We start from the raw sequence: 19,569 nt of genomic DNA, 5'->3' as shown, positions 1-19,569 counted from the left end.
TGAAGTTTTCACTGTAAAACCGAGTTGGAGCTAGTACCTCCCGGTATATATGTATGGAGTGGAGTTTGCAACTGAAAACAAACTTTGTGTTCCCAACAAGCTAGGTGAAGGACGGCTTTCGCACACACTTATCTCTCAGAACTGAGCATGTGGACAGACGTTCGTTCATCTAGCACAAAGGGAACGGGTTGCAGGAGAAACTTTTACTCTGGTTTCTCAGTCTGTTTCCTAGTGCCGGTTTGAAGTTCCTGCAGTTTTCACTGTAAAACCGAGTTGGAGCTAGTACCTCCCCGTATACATGTATGGAGTGGAGTTTGCAACTGAAAAGAACCTTTGTGTTCCCAACAAGCTAGGTGAAGGACGGCTTTCACACACACTTATCTCTCAGAACTGAGCATGTGGAGAGACGTTCGTTCATCTAGCACAAAGGGAACGGGTTGCAGGAGAAACTTTTACTCTGGTTTCTCAGTCTGTTTCCTAGTGCCGGTTTGAAGTTCCTGCAATTTTCACTGTAAAACCGAGTTGGAGCTTGTACCTCCCCATATATATGTATGGAGTGGAGTTTGCAACTGAAAAGAAACTTTGTGTTCCCAACAAGCTAGGTGAAGGACGGCTTTCACACACACTTATCTCTCAGAACTGAGCATGTGGAGAGACGTTCGTTCATCTAGCACAAAGGGAACGGGTTGCAGGAGAAACATTTACTCTGGTTTCTCAGTCTGTTTCCTAGTGCCGATTTGAAGTTCCTGCAGTTTTCACTGTAAAACCGAGTTGGAGCTGGTACCTCCCCGTATATATGTATGGAGTGGTGTTTGCAACTGAAAAGAACCTTTGTGTTCCCAACAAGCTAGGTGAAGGACGGCTTTCACACACACTTATCTCTCAGAACTGAGCATGTGGAGAGACGTTGGTTCATCTAGCTCAAAGGGAACGGGTTGCAGGAGAAACTTTTACTCTGGTTTCTCAGTCTGTTTCCAAGTGCCGGTTTGAAGTTCCTGCAGTTTTCACTGTAAAACCGAGTTGGAGCTTGTACCTCCCCGTATACATGTATGGAGTGGAGTTTGCAACTGAAAAGAACCTTTGTGTTCCCAACAAGCTAGGTGAAGGACGGCTTTCACACACACTTATCTCTCAGAACTGAGCATGTGGAGAGACGTTCGTTCATCTAGCACAAAGGGAACGGGTTGCAGGAGAAACTTTTACTCTGGTTTCTCAGTCTGTTTCCTAGTGCCGGTTTGAAGTTCCTGCAGTTTTCACTGTAAAACCGAGTTGGAGCTAGTACCTCCCCGTATATATGTATGGAGTGGAGTTTGCAACTGAAAAGAAACTTTGTGTTCCCAACAAGCTAGGTGAAGGACGGCTTTCACACACACTTATCTCTCAGAACTGAGCATGTGGAGAGACGTTCGTTCAACTAGCACAAAGGGAACGGGTTGCAGGAGAAACTATTACTCTGGTTTCTCAGTCTGTTTCCTAGTGCCGGTTTGAAGTTCCTGAAGTTTTCACTGTAAAACCGATTTGCAGCTAGTACCTCCCGGTATATATGTATGGAGTGGAGTTTGCAACTGAAAACAAACTTTGTGTTCCCAACAAGCTAGGTGAAGGACGGCTTTCGCACACACTTATCTCTCAGAACTGAGCATGTGGACAGACGTTCGTTCATCTAGCACAAAGGGAACGGGTTGCAGGAGAAACTTTTACTCTGGTTTCTCAGTCTGTTTCCTAGTGCCGGTTTGAAGTTCCTGCAGTTTTCACTGTAAAACCGAGTTGGAGCTAGTACCTCCCCGTATACATGTATGGAGTGGAGTTTGCAACTGAAAAGAACCTTTGTGTTCCCAACAAGCTAGGTGAAGGACGGCTTTCACACACACTTATCTCTCAGAACTGAGCATGTGGAGAGACGTTCGTTCATCTAGCACAAAGGGAACGGGTTGCAGGAGAAACTTTTACTCTGGTTTCTCAGTCTGTTTCCTAGTGCCGGTTTGAAGTTCCTGCAGTTTTCACTGTAAAACCGAGTTGGAGCTTGTACCTCCCCATATATATGTATGGAGTGGAGTTTGCAACTGAAAAGAAACTTTGTGTTCCCAACAAGCTAGGTGAAGGACGGCTTTCACACACACTTATCTCTCAGAACTGAGCATGTGGAGAGACGTTCGTTCATCTAGCACAAAGGGAACGGGTTGCAGGAGAAACATTTACTCTGGTTTCTCAGTCTGTTTCCTAGTGCCGATTTGAAGTTCCTGCAGTTTTCACTGTAAAACCGAGTTGGAGCTGGTACCTCCCCGTATATATGTATGGAGTGGTGTTTGCAACTGAAAAGAACCTTTGTGTTCCCAACAAGCTAGGTGAAGGACGGCTTTCACACACACTTATCTCTCAGAACTGAGCATGTGGAGAGACGTTGGTTCATCTAGCTCAAAGGGAACGGGTTGCAGGAGAAACTTTTACTCTGGTTTCTCAGTCTGTTTCCAAGTGCCGGTTTGAAGTTCCTGCAGTTTTCACTGTAAAACCGAGTTGGAGCTTGTACCTCCCCGTATACATGTATGGAGTGGAGTTTGCAACTGAAAAGAACCTTTGTGTTCCCAACAAGCTAGGTGAAGGACGGCTTTCACACACACTTATCTCTCAGAACTGAGCATGTGGAGAGACGTTCGTTCATCTAGCACAAAGGGAACGGGTTGCAGGAGAAACTTTTACTCTGGTTTCTCAGGCTGTTTCCTAGTGCCGGTTTGAAGTTCCTGCAGTTTTCACTGTAAAACCGAGTTGGAACTAATACCTCCCCATATATATGTATGGAGTGGAGTTTGCAAATGAAAAGAAACTTTGTGTTCCCAACAAGCTAGGTGAAGGACGGCTTTCACACACACTTATCTCTCAGAACTGAGCATGTGGAGTGACGTTCGTTCATCTAGCACAAAGGGAACAGGTTGCAGGAGAAACTTTTACTCTGGTTTCTCAGTCTGTTTCCTAGTGCCGATTTGAAGTTCCTGCAGTTTTCACTGTAAAACCGAGTTGGAGCTGGTACCTCCCCGTATATATGTATGGAGTGGTGTTTGCAACTGAAAAGAAACTTTGTGTTCCCAACAAGGTAATTGAAGGACGGCTTTCACACACACTTCTCTCTCTGAACTGAGCAAGTGGCGAGACGTTCGTTCATCTAGCACCAAGGTAACTGGTTGCAGGAGACACTTTTTGTCTGTTTTCTCATTCTGTTTCCTAGTGCCGGTTTGAAGTTCCTGCTGTTTTCACTGTAAAATCGAGTTGGAACTTGTACCTCCCCATATATATGCATGGAGTGTAGTATGCAACTGAAAATTAACTTTGTGTTCCCAAAAGCTAGGTGAAGGACGGCTTTCACACACACTTATCTCTCAGAACTTAGCAAGTGGCTAGACGTTCATTCATCTAGCACCAAGTGAACGGGTTGCAGGAGACACTTTTTCTCTGCTTTCTCAGTCTGTTTCCTAGTGCCGGTTTGAAGTTCCTGCAGTTTTCACTGTAAAACCGATTTGGAGCTAGTACCTCCCCATATATATGTATGGAATGGAGTTTGCAACTGAAAAGAAACTTTGTGTTCCCAACAAGCTTGGTGAAGGACGGCTTTCACACACACTTATCTCTCAGAACTGAGCATGTGGAGAGACGTTCGTTCAACTAGCACAAAGGGAACGGGTTGCAGGAGAAACTATTACTCTGGTTTCTCAGTCTGTTTCCTAGTGCCGGTTTGAAGTTCCTGAAGTTTTCACTGTAAAACCGATTTGCAGCTAGTACCTCCCGGTATATATGTATGGAGTGGAGTTTGCAACTGAAAACAAACTTTGTGTTCCCAACAAGCTAGGTGAAGGACGGCTTTCGCACACACTTATCTCTCAGAACTGAGCATGTGGACAGACGTTCGTTCATCTAGCACAAAGGGAACGGGTTGCAGGAGAAACTTTTACTCTGGTTTCTCAGTCTGTTTCCTAGTGCCGGTTTGAAGTTCCTGCAGTTTTCACTGTAAAACCGAGTTGGAGCTAGTACCTCCCCGTATACATGTATGGAGTGGAGTTTGCAACTGAAAAGAACCTTTGTGTTCCCAACAAGCTAGGTGAAGGACGGCTTTCACACACACTTATCTCTCAGAACTGAGCATGTGGAGAGACGTTCGTTCATCTAGCACAAAGGGAACGGGTTGCAGGAGAAACTTTTACTCTGGTTTCTCAGTCTGTTTCCTAGTGCCGGTTTGAAGTTCCTGCAGTTTTCACTGTAAAACCGAGTTGGAGCTTGTACCTCCCCATATATATGTATGGAGTGGAGTTTGCAACTGAAAAGAAACTTTGTGTTCCCAACAAGCTAGGTGAAGGACGGCTTTCACACACACTTATCTCTCAGAACTGAGCATGTGGAGAGACGTTCGTTCATCTAGCACAAAGGGAACGGGTTGCAGGAGAAACATTTACTCTGGTTTCTCAGTCTGTTTCCTAGTGCCGATTTGAAGTTCCTGCAGTTTTCACTGTAAAACCGAGTTGGAGCTGGTACCTCCCCGTATATATGTATGGAGTGGTGTTTGCAACTGAAAAGAACCTTTGTGTTCCCAACAAGCTAGGTGAAGGACGGCTTTCACACACACTTATCTCTCAGAACTGAGCATGTGGAGAGACGTTGGTTCATCTAGCTCAAAGGGAACGGGTTGCAGGAGAAACTTTTACTCTGGTTTCTCAGTCTGTTTCCAAGTGCCGGTTTGAAGTTCCTGCATTTTTCACTGTAAATCCGAGTTGGAGCTTGTACCTCCCCGTATACATGTATGGAGTGGAGTTTGCAACTGAAAAGAACCTTTGTGTTCCCAACAAGCTAGGTGAAGGACGGCTTTCACACACACTTATCTCTCAGAACTGAGCATGTGGAGAGATGTTCGTTCATCTAGCACAAAGGGAACGGGTTGCAGGAGAAACTTTTACTCTGGTTTCTCAGTCTGTTTCCTAGTGCCGGTTTGAAGTTCCTGCAGTTTTCACTGTAAAACCGAGTTGGAGCTAGTACCTCCCCGTATATATGTATGGAGTGGAGTTTGCAACTGAAAAGAAACTTTGTGTTCCCAACAAGCTAGGTGAAGGACGGCTTTCACACACACTTATCTCTCAGAACTGAGCATGTGGAGAGACGTTCGTTCAACTAGCACAAAGGGAACGGGTTGCAGGAGAAACTATTACTCTGGTTTCTCAGTCTGTTTCCTAGTGCCGGTTTGAAGTTCCTGAAGTTTTCACTGTAAAACCGATTTGCAGCTAGTACCTCCCGGTATATATGTATGGAGTGGAGTTTGCAACTGAAAACAAACTTTGTGTTCCCAACAAGCTAGGTGAAGGACGGCTTTCGCACACACTTATCTCTCAGAACTGAGCATGTGGACAGACGTTCGTTCATCTAGCACAAAGGGAACGGGTTGCAGGAGAAACTTTTACTCTGGTTTCTCAGTCTGTTTCCTAGTGCCGGTTTGAAGTTCCTGCAGTTTTCACTGTAAAACCGAGTTGGAGCTAGTACCTCCCCGTATACATGTATGGAGTGGAGTTTGCAACTGAAAAGAACCTTTGTGTTCCCAACAAGCTAGGTGAAGGACGGCTTTCACACACACTTATCTCTCAGAACTGAGCATGTGGAGAGACGTTCGTTCATCTAGCACAAAGGGAACGGGTTGCAGGAGAAACTTTTACTCTGGTTTCTCAGTCTGTTTCCTAGTGCCGGTTTGAAGTTCCTGCAGTTTTCACTGTAAAACCGAGTTGGAGCTTGTACCTCCCCATATATATGTATGGAGTGGAGTTTGCAACTGAAAAGAAACTTTGTGTTCCCAACAAGCTAGGTGAAGGACGGCTTTCACACACACTTATCTCTCAGAACTGAGCATGTGGAGAGACGTTCGTTCATCTAGCACAAAGGGAACGGGTTGCAGGAGAAACATTTACTCTGGTTTCTCAGTCTGTTTCCTAGTGCCGATTTGAAGTTCCTGCAGTTTTCACTGTAAAACCGAGTTGGAGCTGGTACCTCCCCGTATATATGTATGGAGTGGTGTTTGCAACTGAAAAGAAACTTTGTGTTCCCAACAAGGTAATTGAAGGACGGCTTTCACACACACTTCTCTCTCTGAACTGAGCAAGTGGCGAGACGTTCGTTCATCTAGCACCAAGGTAACTGGTTGCAGGAGACACTTTTTGTCTGTTTTCTCATTCTGTTTCCTAGTGCCGGTTTGAAGTTCCTGCAGTTTTCACTGTAAAATCGAGTTGGAACTTGTACCTCCCCATATATATGCATGGAGTGTAGTATGCAACTGAAAATTAACTTTGTGTTCCCAAAAGCTAGGTGAAGGACGGCTTTCACACACACTTATCTCTCAGAACTTAGCAAGTGGCTAGACGTTCATTCATCTAGCACCAAGTGAACGGGTTGCAGGAGACACTTTTTCTCTGCTTTCTCAGTCTGTTTCCTAGTGCCGGTTTGAAGTTCCTGCAGTTTTCACTGTAAAACCGATTTGGAGCTAGTACCTCCCCATATATATGTATGGAATGGAGTTTGCAACTGAAAAGAAACTTTGTGTTCCCAACAAGATTGGTGAAGGACGGCTTTCACACACACTTATCTCTCAGAACTGAGCAAGTGGCTATACGTTCGTTCATCTAGCATCAAGGGAACGGGGTGCAGGAGAAACTTTTTCTCTGCTTTCTCAGTCTGTTTCCTAGTGCCGGTTTGAAGTTCCTGCAGTTTACACTGTAAAACCGATTTGGAGCTAGTACCTCCCCATATATATGTATGGAATGGAGTTTGCAACTGAAAAGAAACTTTGTGTTCCCAACAAGCTAATTGAAGGACGGCTTTCACACACACTTATCTCTCAGAACTGATCAAGTGGAGAGACGTTCGTTCATCTAGCACCAAGGGAACGGGTTGCAGGAGAAACTTTTACTCTGGTTTCTCAGTCTGTTTCCAAGTGCCGGTTTGAAGTTCCTGCATTTTTCACTGTAAAACCGAGTTGGAGCTTGTACCTCCCCATATATATGTATGGAGTTGAGTTTGCAACTGAAAAGAAACTTTGTGTTCCCAACAAGCTAGGTGAAGGACGGCTTTCACACGCACTTATCTCTCAGAACTGAGCATGTGGAAAGAAGTTCATTCATCTAGAACAAAGGGAACGGGTTGCAGGAGAAACTTTTACTCTGGTTTCTCAGTCTGTTTCCTAGTGCCGGTTTGAAGTTCCTGCAGTTTTCACTGTAAAACCGAGTTGGAGCTGGTACCTCCCCGTATATATGTATGGAGTGGAGTTTGCAACTGAAAAGAAACTTTGTGTTCCCAACAAGCTAGGTGAAGGACGGCTTTCACACACACTTAATCTCAGAACTGAGCATGTGGAGAGACGTTCGTTCAACTAGCACAAAGGGAACGGGTTGCAGGAGAAACTATTACTCTGGTTTCTCAGTCTGTTTCCTAGTGCCGGTTTGAAGTTCCTGAAGTTTTCACTGTAAAACCGAGTTGGAGCTAGTACCTCCCGGTATATATGTATGGAGTGGAGTTTGCAACTGAAAACAAACTTTGTGTTCCCAACAAGCTAGGTGAAGGACGGCTTTCACACACACTTATCTCTCAGAACTGAGCATGTGGACAGACGTTCGTTCATCTAGCACAAAGGGAACGGGTTGCAGGAGAAACTTTTACTCTGGTTTCTCAGTCTGTTTCCTAGTGCCGGTTTGAAGTTCCTGCAGTTTTCACTGTAAAACCGAGTTGGAGCTAGTACCTCCCCGTATCCATGTATGGAGTGGAGTTTGCAACTGAAAAGAACCTTTGTGTTCCCAACAAGCTAGGTGAAGGACGGCTTTCACACACACTTATCTCTCAGAACTGAGCATGTGGAGAGACGTTCGTTCATCTAGCACAAAGGGAACGGGTTGCAGGAGAAACATTTACTCTGGTTTCTCAGTCTGTTTCCTAGTGCCGATTTGAAGTTCCTGCAGTTTTCACTGTAAAACCGAGTTGGAGATGGTACCTCCCCGTATATATGTATGGAGTGGTGTTTGCAACTGAAAAGAACCTTTGTGTTCCCAACAAGCTATGTGAAGGACGGCTTACACACACACTTATCTCTCAGAACTGAGCATGTTGAGAGACGTTGGTTCATCTAGCTCAAAGGGAACGGGTTGCAGGAGAAACTTTTACTCTGGTTTCTCAGTCTGTTTCCAAGTGCCGGTTTGAAGTTCCTGCAGTTTTCACTGTAAAACCGAGTTGGAGCTTGTACCTCCCCGTATACATGTATGGAGTGGAGTTTGCAACTGAAAAGAACCTTTGTGTTCCCAACAAGCTAGGTGAAGGACGGCTTTCACACACACTTATCTCTCAGAACTGAGCATGTGGAGAGACGTTCGTTCATCTAGCACAAAGGGAACGGGTTGCATGAGAAACTTTTACTCTGGTTTCTCAGGCTGTTTCCTAGTGCCGGTTTGAAGTTCCTGCAGTTTTCACTGTAAAACCGTGTTGGAACTAGTACCTCCCCATATATATGTATGGAGTGGAGTTTGCAACTGAAAAGAAACTTTGTGTTCCCAACAAGCTAGGTGAAGGACGGCTTTCACACACACTTATCTCTCAGAACTGAGCATGTGGAGAGACGTTCGTTCATCTAGCACAAAGGGAACGGGTTGCAGGAGAAACTTTTACTCTGGTTTCTCAGTCTGTTTCCTAGTGCCGGTTTGAAGTTCCTGCATTTTTCACTGTAAAACCGGGTTGGATCTAGTACCTCCCCATATATATGTATGGAGAGGAGTTTGCAACTGAAAAGAAACTTTGTGTTCCCAACAAGCTAGGTGAAGGAAGGCTTTCAAACACACTTATCTCTCAGAACTGAGCATGTGGAGAGACGTTCGTTCAACTAGCACAAAGGGAACGGGTTGCAGGAGAAAGTATTACTCTGGTTTCTCAGTCTGTTTCCTAGTGCCTTTTTGAAGTTCCTGCAGTTTTCACTGTAAAACCGAGTTGGAGCTAGTACCTCCCCGTATATATGTATGGAGTGGAGTTTACAACTGAAAAGAAACTTTGTGTTCCCAACAAGCTAGGTGAAGGACGGCTTTCACACACACTTATCTCTGAGAACTGAGCATGTGGAGAGACGTTCGTTCATCTAGCACAAAGGGAACGGGTTGCAGGAGAAACTTTTACTCTGGTTTCTCAGGCTGTTTCCTAGTGCCGGTTTGAAGTTCCTGCAGTTTTCACTGTAAAACCGAGTTGGAACTAGTACCACCCCATATATATGTATGGAGTGGAGTTTGCAAATGAAAAGAAACTTTGTGTTCCCAACAAGCTAGGTGAAGGACGGCTTTCACACACACTTATCTCTCAGAACTGAGCATGTGGAGAGACGTTGGTTCATCTAGCACAAAGGGAACGGGTTGCAGGAGAAACTTTTACTCTGGTTTCTCAGTCTGTTTCCAAGTGCCGGTTTGAAGTTCCTGCAGTTTTCACTGTAAAACCGAGTTGGAGCTTGTACCTCCCCATATATATGTATGGAGTGGAGTTTGCAACTGAAAAGAAACTTTGTGTTCCCAACAAGCTAGGTGAAGGACGGCTTTCACACGCACTTATCTCTCAGAACTGAGCATGTGGAAAGAAGTTCATTCATCTAGAACAAAGGGAACGGGTTGCAGGAGAAACTTTTACTCTGGTTTCTCAGTCTGTTTCCTAGTGCCGGTTTGAAGTTCCTGCAGTTTTCACTGTAAAACCGAGTTGGAGCTGGTACCTCCCCGTATATATGTATGGAGTGGAGTTTGCAACTGAAAAGAAACTTTGTGTTCCCAACAAGCTAGGTGAAGGACGGCTTTCACACACACTTAATCTCAGAACTGAGCATGTGGAGAGACGTTCGTTCAACTAGCACAAAGGGAACGGGTTGCAGGAGAAACTATTACTCTGGTTTCTCAGTCTGTTTCCTAGTGCCGGTTTGAAGTTCCTGAAGTTTTCACTGTAAAACCGAGTTGGAGCTAGTACCTCCCGGTATATATGTATGGAGTGGAGTTTGCAACTGAAAACAAACTTTGTGTTCCCAACAAGCTAGGTGAAGGACGGCTTTCACACACACTTATCTCTCAGAACTGAGCATGTGGACAGACGTTCGTTCATCTAGCACAAAGGGAACGGGTTGCAGGAGAAACTTTTACTCTGGTTTCTCAGTCTGTTTCCTAGTGCCGGTTTGAAGTTCCTGCAGTTTTCACTGTAAAACCGAGTTGGAGCTAGTACCTCCCCGTATCCATGTATGGAGTGGAGTTTGCAACTGAAAAGAACCTTTGTGTTCCCAACAAGCTAGGTGAAGGACGGCTTACACACACACTTATCTCTCAGAACTGAGCATGTGGAGAGACGTTCGTTCATCTAGCACAAAGGGAACGGGTTGCAGGAGAAACTTTTACTCTGGTTTCTCAGTCTGTTTCCTAGTGCCGGTTTGAAGTTCCTGCATTTTTCACTGTAAAACCGGGTTGGATCTTGTACCTCCCCATATATATGTATGGAGAGGAGTTTGCAACTGAAAAGAAACTTTGTGTTCCCAACAAGCTAGGTGAAGGAAGGCTTTCACACACACTTATCTCTCAGAACTGAGCATGTGGAGAGACGTTCGTTCAACTAGCACAAAGGGAACGGGTTGCAGGAGAAAGTATTACTCTGGTTTCTCAGTCTGTTTCCTAGTGCCTTTTTGAAGTTCCTGCAGTTTTCACTGTAAAACCGAGTTGGAGCTAGTACCTCCCCGTATATATGTATGGAGTGGAGTTTACAACTGAAAAGAAACTTTGTGTTCCCAACAAGCTAGGTGAAGGACGGCTTTCACACACACTTATCTCTGAGAACTGAGCATGTGGAGAGACGTTCGTTCATCTAGCACAAAGGGAACGGGTTGCAGGAGAAACTTTTACTCTGGTTTCTCAGGCTGTTTCCTAGTGCCGGTTTGAAGTTCCTGCAGTTTTCACTGTAAAACCGAGTTGGAACTAGTACCACCCCATATATATGTATGGAGTGGAGTTTGCAAATGAAAAGAAACTTTGTGTTCCCAACAAGCTAGGTGAAGGACGGCTTTCACACACACTTATCTCTCAGAACTGAGCATGTGGAGAGACGTTGGTTCATCTAGCACAAAGGGAACGGGTTGCAGGAGAAACTTTTACTCTGGTTTCTCAGGCTGTTTCCTAGTGCCGGTTTGAAGTTCCTGCAGTTTTCACTGTAAAAACGAGTTGGAACTAGTACCTCCCCATATATATGTATGGAGTGGAGTTTGCAAATGAAAAGAAACTTTGTGTTCCCAACAAGCTAGGTGAAGGACGGCTTTCACACACACTTATCTCTCAGAACTGAGCATGTGGAGAGACGTTCGTTCATCTAGCACAAAGGGAACGGGTTGCAGGAGAAACTTTTACTCTGGTTTCTCAGGCTGTTTCCTAGTGCCGGTTTAAAGTTCCTGCAGTTTTCACTGTAAAACCGAGTTGGAGCTAGTACCTCCCCATATATATGTATGGAGTGGAGTTTGCAACTGAAAAGAAACTTTGTGTTCCCAACAAGCTAGGTGAAGGACGGCTATCACACACACTTATCTCTCAGAACTGAGCATGTGGAGAGACGTTCGTTCATCTAGCACAAAGGGAACGGGTTGCAGGAGAAACTTTTACTCTGGTTTCTCAGTCTGTTTCCTAGTGCCGATTTGAAATTCCTGCAGTTTTCACTGTAAAACCGAGTTGGAGATGGTACCTCCCCGTATATATGTATGGAGTGGTGTTTGCAACTGAAAAGAAACTTTGTGTTCCCAACAAGCTAGGTGAAGGACGGCTTTCACACACACTTATCTCTCAGAACTGAGCATGTGGAGAAACGTTCGTTCATCTAGCACAAAGGGAACGGGTTGCAGGGGAAAGTTTTACTCTGGGTTCTCAGCCTGTTTCCTAGTGCCGGTTTGAAGTTCCTGCAGTTTTCACTGTAAAACCGAGTTGGAGCTAGTATCTACCCTTATATATGTATGGAGTGGAGTTTGCAACTTGAAAGAAACTTTGTGTTCCCAACAAGCTAGGTGAAGGACGGCTTTCACACACACTTATCTCTCAGAACTGAGCATGTGGAGAGACGTTGGTTCATCTAGCACAAAGGGAACGGGTTGCAGGAGAAACTTTTACTCTGGTTTCTCAGTCTGTTTCCAAGTGCCGGTTTGAAGTTCCTGCAGTTTTCACTATAAAACCGAGTTGGAGCTTGTACCTCCCCGTATACATGTATGGAGTGGAGTTTGCAACTGAAAAGATACTTTGTGTTCCCAACAAGCTAGGTGAAGGACGGCTTTCACACACACTTATCTCTCAGAACTGAGCATGTGGAGAGACGTTCGTTCATCTAGCACAAAGGGAACGGGTTGCAGGAGAAACTTTTACTCTGGTTTCTCAGTCTGTTTCCTAGTGCCGGTTTGAAGTTCCTGCAGTTTTCACTGTAAAACCGAGGTGGAGCTACTACCTCCCCTATATATGTATGGAGTGGAGTTTGCAACTGAAAAGAAACTTTGTGTTCCCAACAAGCTAGGTGAAGGGCGGCTTTCACACACACTTATCTCTCAGATCTGAGCATGTGGAGAGACGTTCGTTCATCTACCACAAAGGGAAAGGGTTGCAGGAGAAACTTTTACTCTGGTTTCTCAGTCTGTTTCCTAGTGCCGGTTTGAAGTTCCTGCAGTTTTCACTGTAAAACCGTGTTGGAGCTAGTACCTCCACGTATATATGTATGGAGTGGAGTTTACAACTGAAAAGAAAATTTTTGTTCCCAACAAGCTAGGTGAAGAACGGCTTTCACACACACTTATCTCTCAGAACTGAGCATGTGGAGAGACGTTCGTTCAACTAGCACAAAGGGAACGGGTTGCAGGAGAAAGTATTACTCTGGTTTCTCAGTCTGTTTCCTAGTGCCGGTTTGAAGTTCCTGCAGTTTTCACTGTAAAACCGAGTTGGAGCTAGTACCTCCCCGTATATATGTATGGAGTGGAGTTTACAACTGAAAAGAAACTTTGTGTTCCCAACAAGCTAGATGAAGGACGGCTTTCACACACACTTATCTCTCAGAACTGAGCATGTGGAGAGACGTTCGTTCATCTAGCACAAAGGGAACGGGTTGCAGGAGAAACTTTTACTCTGGTTTCTCAGGCTGTTTCCTAGTGCCGGTTTGAAGTTCCTGCAGTTTTCACTGTAAAACCGAGTTGGAACTAGTACCTCCCCATATATATGTAAGGAGTGGAGTTTGCAACTGAAAAGAAACTTTGTGTTCCCAACAAGCTAGGTGAAGGACGGCTTTCACACACACTTATCTCTCAGATCTGAGCATGTGGAGAGACGTTCGTTCATCTACCACAAAGGGAAAGGGTTGCAGGAGAAACTTTTACTCTGGTTTCTCAGTCTGTTTCCTAGTGCCGGTTTGAAGTTCCTGCAGTTTTCACTGTAAAACCGTGTTGGAGCTAGTACCTCCACGTATATATGTATGGAGTGGAGTTTACAACTGAAAAGAAAATTTTTGTTCCCAACAAGCTAGGTGAAGGACGGCTTTCACAAACACTTATCTCTCAGAACTGAGCATGTGGAGAGACGTTCGTTCAACTAGCACAAAGGGAACGGGTTGCAGGAGAAAGTATTACTCTGGTTTCTCAGTCTGTTTCCTAGTGCCGGTTTGAAGTTCCTGCAGTTTTCACTGTAAAACCGAGTTGGAGCTAGTACCTCCCCGTATATATGTATGGAGTGGAGTTTACAACTGAAAAGAAACTTTGTGTTCCCAACAAGCTAGGTGAAGGACGGCTTTCACACACACTTATCTCTCAGAACTGAGCATGTGGAGAGACGTTCGTTCATCTAGCACAAAGGGAACGTGTTGCAGGAGAAACTTTTACTCTGGTTTCTCAGGATGTTTCCTAGTGCCGGTTTAAAGTTCCTGCAGTTTTCACTGTAAAACCGAGTTGGAGCTAGTACCTCCCCATATATATGTATGGAGTGGAGTTTGCAACTGAAAAGAATCTTTGTGTTTCCAACAAGCTATGTGAAGGACGGCTTTCACACACACTTATCTCTCAGAACTGAGCATGTGGAGAGACGTTCGTTCATCTAGCACAAAGGGAACGGGTTGCAGGAGAAACATTTACTCTGGTTTCTCAGTCTGTTTCCTAGTGCCGATTTGAAGTTCCTGCAGTTTTCACTGTAAAACCGAGTTGGAGCTGGTACCTCCCCGTATATATGTATGGAGTGGAGATTGCAAATGAAAAGAAACTTTGTGTTCCCAACAAGCTAGGTGAAGGACGGCTTTCACACACACTTATCTCTCAGAACTGAGCATGTGGAGAGACGTTGGTTCATCTAGCAGAAAGGGAACGGGTTGCAGGAGAAACTTTTACTCTGGTTTCTCAGTCTGTTTCCTAGTGCCGGTTTGAAGTTCCTGCAGTTTTCACTGTAAAACCGAGTTGGAACTAGTACCTCCCCATATATATGTATGGAGTGGAGTTTGCAAATGAAAAGAAACTTTGTGTTCCCAACAAGCTAGGTGAAGGACGGCTTTCACACACACTTATCTCTCAGAACTGAGTATGTGGAGAGACGTTCGTTCATCTAGCACAAAGGGAACGGGTTGCAGGAGAAACTTTTACTCTGGTTTCTCAGGCTGTTTCCTAGTGCCGGTTTAAAGTTCCTGCAGTTTTCACTGTAAAACCGAGTTGGAGCTAGTACCTCCCCATATATATGTATGGAGTGGAGTTTGCAACTGAAAAGAAACTTTGTGTTCCCAACAAGCTAGGTGAAGGACGGCTTTCACACACACTTATCTCTCAGAACTGAGCATGTGGAGAGACGTTCGTTCATCTAGCACAAAGGGAACGGGTTGCAGGAGAAACTTTTACTCTGGTTTTTCAGTCTGTTTCCTAGTGCCGATTTGAAGTTCCTGCAGTTTTCACTGTAAAACCGAGTTGGAGCTGGTACCTCCCCGTATATATGTATGGAGTGGTGTTTGCAACTGAAAAGGATCTTTGTGTTCCCAACAAGCTAGGTGAAGGACGGCTTTCACACACACTTATCTCTCAGAACTGAGCATGTGGAGAGACGTTCGTTCATCTAGCACAAAGGGAACGGGTTGCAGGGGAAAGTTTTACTCTGGGTTCTCAGCCTGTTTCCTAGTGCCGGTTTGAAGTTCCTGCAGTTTTCACTGTAAAACCGTGTTGGAGCTTGTATCTACCCTTATATATGTATGGAGTGGAGTTTGCAACTTGAAAGAAACTTTGTGTTCCCAACAAGCTAGGTGAAGGACGGCTTTCACACACACTTATCTCTCAGAACTGAGCATGTGGAGAGACGTTGGTTCATCTAGCACAAAGGGAACGGGTTGCAGGAGAAACTTTTACTCTGGTTTCTCAGTCTGTTTCCAAGTGCCGGTTTGAAGTTCCTGCAGTTTTCACTGTAAAACCGAGTTGGAGCTTGTACCTCCCCGTATACATGTATGGAGTGGAGTTTGCAACTGAAAAGAAACTTTGTGTTCCCAACAAGCTAGGTGAAGGACGGCTTTCACACACACTTATCTCTCAGAACTGAGCATGTGGAGAGACGTTCGTTCATCTAGCACAAAGGGAACGGGTTGCAGGAGAAACTTTTACTCTGGTTTCTCAGTCTGTTTCCTAGTGCCGGTTTGAAGTTCCTGCAGTTTTCACTGTAAAACCGAGGTGGAGCTACTACCTCCCCTATATATGTATGGAGTGGAGTTTGCAACTGAAAAGAAACTTTGTGTTCCCAACAAGCTAGGTGAAGGACGGCTTTCACACACACTTATCTCTCAGAACTGAGCATGTGGAGAGACGTTCGTTCATCTACCACAAAGGGAAAGGGTTGCAGGAGAAACTTTTACTCTGGTTTCTCAGTCTGTTTCCTAGTGCCGGTTTGAAGTTCCTGCAGTTTTCACTGTAAAACGGAGTTGGAACTAGTACCTCCCCATATATATGTATGGAGTGGAGTTTGCAACTGAAAAGAAACTTTGTGTTCCCAACAAGCTAGGTGAAGGACGGCTTTCACACACACTTATCTCTCAGAACTGAGCATGTGGAGAGACGTTCGTTCATCTAGCACAAAGGGAACGGGTTGCAGGAGAAACTTTTACTCTGGTTTCTCAGTCTGTTTCCTAGTGCCGGTTTGAAGTTCCTGCAGTTTTCACTGTAAAACCGGGTTGGATCTAGTACCTCCCCATATATATGTATGGAGAGGAGTTTGCAACTGAAAAGAAACTTTGTGTTCCCAACAAGCTAGGTGAAGGAAGGCTTTCACACACACTTATCTCTCAGAACTGAGCATGTGGAGAGACGTTCGTTCAACTAGCACAAAGGGAACGGGTTGCAGGAGAAACTTTTACTCTGGTTTCTCAGTCTGTTTCCTAGTGCCGGTTTGAAGTTCCTGCAGTTTTCACTGTAAAACCGATTTGGAGCTAGTACCTCCCGGTATATATGTATGGAGTGGAGTTTGCAACTGAAAAGAAACTTTGTGTTCCCAACAAGCTAGGTGAAGGACGGCTTTCACACACACTTATCTCTCAGAACTGAGCATGTGGAGAGACGTTCATTCATCTAGAACAAAGGGAACGGGTTGCAGGAGAAACTTTTACTCTGGTTTCTCAGTCTGTTTCCTAGTGCCGGTTTGAAGTTCCTGCAGTTTTCACTGTAAAACCGAGTTGGAGCTAGTACCTCCCCGTATATATGTATGGAGTGGAGTTTGCAACTGAAAAGAAACTTTGTGTTCCCAACAAGCTAGGTGAAGGACGGCTTTCACACACACTTATCTCTCAGAACTGAGCATGTGGAGAGACGTTCGTTCAACTAGCACAAAGGGAACGGGTTGCAGGAGAAACTATTACTCTGGTTTCTCAGTCTGTTTCCTAGTGCCGGTTTGAAGTTCCTGAAGTTTTCACTGTAAAACCGATTTGGAGCTAGTACCTCCCGGTATATAAGTATGGAGTGGAGTTTGCAACTGAAAACAAACTTTGTGTTCCCAACAAGCTAGGTGAAGGACGGCTTTCACACACACTTATCTCTCAGAACTGAGCATGTGGACAGACGTTCGTTCATCTAGCACAAAGGGAACGGGTTGCAGGAGAAACTTTTACTCTGGTTTCTCAGTCTGTTTCCTAGTGCCGGTTTGAAGTTCCTGCAGTTTTCACTGTAAAACCGAGTTGGAGCTTGTACCTCCCCATATATATGTATGGAGTGGAGTTTGCAACTGAAAAGAAACTTTGTGTTCCCAACAAGCTAGTTGAAGGACGGCTTTCACACACACTTATCTCTCAGAACTGAGCATGTGGAGAGTCGTTCGTTCATCTAGCACAAAGGGAACGGGTTGCAGGAGAAACTTTTACTCTGGTTTCTCAGTGTGTTTCCTAGTGCCGGTTTGAAGTTCCTGCAGTTTTCACTGTAAAACCGAGTTGGAGCTAGTACCTCCCCTTATATATGTAAGGAGTCGAGTTTGCAACTGGAAAGAAACTTTGTGTTCCCAACAAGCTAGGTGAAGGACGGCTTTCACACACACTTATCTCTCAGAACTGAGCATGTGGAGGGACGTTCACTCATCTAGAACAAAGGGAACGGGTTGCAGGAGAAACTTTTACTCTGGTTTCTCAGTCTGTTTCCTAGTGCCTGTTTGAAGTTCCTGAAGTTTTCACTGTAAAACCGAGTTGGAGCTAGTACCTCCCCATATATATGTATGGAGTGGAGTTTGCAACTGAAAAGAAACTTTGTGTTCCCAACAAGCTAGGTGAAGGACGGCTTTCACACACACTTATCTCTCAGAACTGAGCATGTGGAGAGACGTTCGTTCAACTAGCACAAAGGGAACGGGTTGCAGGAGAAACTATTACTCTGGTTTCTCAGTCTGTTTCCTAGTGCCGGTTTGAAGTTCCTGCAGTTTTCACTGTAAAACCGATTTGGAGCTAGTACCTCCCGGTATATATGTATGGAGTGGAGTTTGCAACTGAAAAGAAACTTTGTGTTCCCAACAAGCTAGGTGAAGGACGGCTTTCACACACACTTATCTCTCAGAACTGAGCATGTGGAGAGACGTTCGTTCATCTAGCACAAAGGGAACGGGTTGCAGGAGAAACTTTTACTCTGGTTTCTCAGGCTGTTTCCTAGTGCCGGTTTAAAGTTCCTGCAGTTTTCACTGTAAAACCGAGTTGGAGCTAGTACCTCCCCATATATATGTATGGAGTGGAGTTTGCAACTGAAAAGAAACTTTGTGTTCCCAACAATCTAGGTGAAGGACGGCTATCACACACACTTATCTCTCAGAACTGAGCATGTGGAGAGACGTTCGTTCATCTAGCACAAAGGGAACGGGTTGCAGGAGAAACTTTTACTCTGGTTTCTCAGTCTGTTTCCTAGTGCCGATTTGAAATTCCTGCAGTTTTCACTGTAAAACCGAGTTGGAGATGGTACCTCCCCGTATATATGTATGGAGTGGTGTTTGCAACTGAAAAGAAACTTTGTGTTCCCAACAAGCTAGGTGAAGGACGGCTTTCACACACACTTATCTCTCAGAACTGAGCATGTGGAGAAACGTTCGTTCATCTAGCACAAAGGGAACGGGTTGCAGGGGAAAGTTTTACTCTGGGTTCTCAGCCTGTTTCCTAGTGCCGGTTTGAAGTTCCTGCAGTTTTCACTGTAAAACCGAGTTGGAGCTAGTATCTACCCTTATATATGTATGGAGTGGAGTTTGCAACTTGAAAGAAACTTTGTGTTCCCAACAAGCTAGGTGAAGGACGGCTTTCACACACACTTATCTCTCAGAACTGAGCATGTGGAGAGACGTTGGTTCATCTAGCACAAAGGGAACGGGTTGCAGGAGAAACTTTTACTCTGGTTTCTCAGTCTGTTTCCAAGTGCCGGTTTGAAGTTCCTGCAGTTTTCACTATAAAACCGAGTTGGAGCTTGTACCTCCCCGTATACATGTATGGAGTGGAGTTTGCAACTGAAAAGATACTTTGTGTTCCCAACAAGCTAGGTGAAGGACGGCTTTCACACACACTTATCTCTCAGAACTGAGCATGTGGAGAGACGTTCGTTCATCTAGCACAAAGGGAACGGGTTGCAGGAGAAACTTTTACTCTGGTTTCTCAGTCTGTTTCCTAGTGCCGGTTTGAAGTTCCTGCAGTTTTCACTGTAAAACCGAGGTGGAGCTACTACCTCCCCTATATATGTATGGAGTGGAGTTTGCAACTGAAAAGAAACTTTGTGTTCCCAACAAGCTAGGTGAAGGGCGGCTTTCACACACACTTATCTCTCAGATCTGAGCATGTGGAGAGACGTTCGTTCATCTACCACAAAGGGAAAGGGTTGCAGGAGAAACTTTTACTCTGGTTTCTCAGTCTGTTTCCTAGTGCCGGTTTGAAGTTCCTGCAGTTTTCACTGTAAAACCGTGTTGGAGCTAGTACCTCCACGTATATATGTATGGAGTGGAGTTTACAACTGAAAAGAAAATTTTTGTTCCCAACAAGCTAGGTGAAGAACGGCTTTCACACACACTTATCTCTCAGAACTGAGCATGTGGA

Source organism: Camelus bactrianus, chromosome 30, assembly GCF_048773025.1.
Source record: "Camelus bactrianus isolate YW-2024 breed Bactrian camel chromosome 30, ASM4877302v1, whole genome shotgun sequence".
Classification (NCBI taxonomy): Eukaryota; Metazoa; Chordata; class Mammalia; order Artiodactyla; family Camelidae; genus Camelus; species Camelus bactrianus.
This window is presented reverse-complemented; position numbering follows the sequence as displayed.